Source organism: Glossina fuscipes, unplaced genomic scaffold, assembly GCF_014805625.2.
Source record: "Glossina fuscipes isolate IAEA_lab_2018 unplaced genomic scaffold, Yale_Gfus_2 111, whole genome shotgun sequence".
Taxonomy (NCBI): Eukaryota; Metazoa; Arthropoda; class Insecta; order Diptera; family Glossinidae; genus Glossina; species Glossina fuscipes.
The window spans coordinates 1135920-1138460 of record NW_023998454.1 but is presented as its reverse complement, the minus strand read 5'-3'; the positions used below and the strand labels follow the sequence as shown (position 1 = coordinate 1138460).

Sequence of the window (2541 nt, the reverse complement as noted above, 5' to 3'; positions counted from 1 at the left end):
AAATATAAGTTATGCTAATAAAGGAAACAATAAAAGAAGAGAAATCTAATCAGAGTAAAGTGCGTACGTGCAAGAAACCAAGAAAAGGGCATGTTCTACTCATTCTATGCAATGTAATTTATGCGGAGATAATACAAAATATTCGTTTCAATAATCAGAAAAGACAATTGAAAATAATGCAAATGAAACATTTATAGAAAAATTGTATATCCTACGAATCCATGATAGCACATGAATGTAAGTGAAAATCATAATATTGCAACCGACGATGAATAAGAAATCAACGTTGGCATACAAAGAGGGTAGCATATTAATAACAGAACAGTTGAAAAAACTGTCAGAACACAAATATCAACGTAATAATGCAAGTCTATTAGATTCCTGGTTACAGTCATTGTGGAAGTGTTTAGTCTCGAAAATCCACCTACGGTTAGCACCAAACTTAAGCACAATTGTCGGTCTAATAGTGAATGTTGTCAAAACTTTGATATTAGTGAGATTCTGCCCAGGCGGAATAACTCCTCCATCGCGATGGACTTGTCTCTTTTGTGTTTTTGGCCATTTTGTTTATTAAGATTCAATAGAGGGGAAAAACCCAGAAGAACAAATATGTCTTCTTCTTCGCCGTTGGGGGACGTTTTCGATCGTGATTCGCGATCCCATACCAATTATGCTTATTGCGTTATCGGTCTACGTAGCCTGCCAGTCACGGGTTCTAGCGGATTATTCTTCCACTGTTTTTATACTGTTGGTTTGTTTGATTGTGGCCATTGGCAGACTTACGTTTCGGGTACGTTATGTTTCGGAAAAATTAATGTAACTGACGCTCAATTAACGATGATTGGTATACATTTAATATCAAGCGTGAGTCCGGAGTTCTGGTTAGCGAAGCTAAGATATCTCGCGTGTGACGTACGCGTTTTATCACCGAGTATATCGTTGGCGCTGGTCAGCCCATCAGAGAATATCTTTGTGGAACACGACTCTTTACTCCTTATAGCCTTTATTTTGGAGGCACCGAAAATCACCAACAAATTAGTGATTGTTCATATAAACGACATGCCAAAGCTGATATGGAATATTTGGATTGGTTTTTCTTGGGGTCCGTGTTTGTTGTTTCTTAATCAATATTTTAATTGCATAGTGCCAGATATATGATTATTTTGGTTCATCCTAATTTGGACCGCTCAAGATTTAATGCTGTACTGTGCCCAAGCCAGTTTGGAAATTTGTGCTCATTTACATATAGATATTGTGACGGAAATCCCAAATCCTGTTCATTCCAGCTAAGTAATAAACTTCCTAAAGAGGGAAAAACTAAATGTACATTCGCAGCGCGTCATGCAGCTGCCGGCCGAGGAAAACGAGTACCAGAAAAGCAGGTTAACGAACGAAAAATGAAGCTATAAAAATGGGTACTAGTAATATGGTGGTAAAAATGTATATAAATAGAATAGAATATTTGTGGAAGGGAGAGTCAGTAGGAAAAGAATATTTAAGTTGAGCAGTTGAAAGTATTGCCAAAAATAAATTGTGAATAATCTTACATTTAAGGAATATAATTGTAAATAAAAGAGCTTTGAAGAGTATTTCTCTTGATCAAAATATCTACGATCCATTGATACGGAATGTATCTTACAAAACCGACTTTTATAACAATATGTCTACCATATCTTATCCACTCCGCACTTCCCTCAATCAAGTCACTGGTATGAATACGAATAGCGCATCCATCAGCAATTGTAGCGATAAGAATGCCGCCACTCATCATTGAAGGGCTCTATATATATTATATTTCCCGAAACAAGCAAGTGTGGACATATATATTTATATTCATTACATTTTATAAAAAGTAAAAAAACGACTTTTTTTCTTATAAATAAAATTTAGTATACGCATATACATATTTACATATATACTCATACACATATATAATTAGATATAGAGAAATTAACCCGTAACTATTACATATTTTAACATATTAAATATTGATTAATGTGCAAAGAAAAAGAAAAAATATGAAATAACATATAGTTTTTCTTAAATTTGGGAGGAAAGTTGATTAGGGGTCTCAGAACCCAACCTCGGGACCTCCCGTAGACATCATAGGCCGAAGGAGGCCATTAAGTATGGCGGGTACTGAAAGATCTAAGGGCAAAAGGGATGTCTATTCGGTAGGTTAAGTTACGTTCGGCCGCGTATTCGTTAAAGGATAAGTACGCGTTATTCTTTTAGTTGTAATTCTGAGGAGTGTAACTCTGAGGAGTGTCAGTGAGCCAAAAATATAAAACCCGCTTCCACATCTTACGCACTAGCTAGTTCATCTAAGACACGTACATCGCTCTTATCCGCCTTCAATGCTCCTAAAGTAGCACTTTCGAGTTGCTCTAATATTTAACGCAGTTAATAGTTTTCCAAACACAGACAGGAAGGACAGAGAGAGCATCGCTACAGTTATTCTTCATCATAAGAATGTGCTTGTGCGACTTATAAAGCTTGTGCTCCCTTATTTCTCCTTACTTGCTATGGTTCTTGCCGCTA

The 2541-nt window shown here is 36.2% G+C and overlaps 1 pseudogene; it reads left to right on the top strand.

Moving 5' to 3' along the window:
* The first annotated feature begins 268 nt into the window (after nucleotides 1-268).
* On the top strand, nucleotides 269-1158 carry LOC119639028 (annotated as a pseudogene).
* The last annotated feature ends 1383 nt before the right edge of the window (nucleotides 1159-2541 follow it).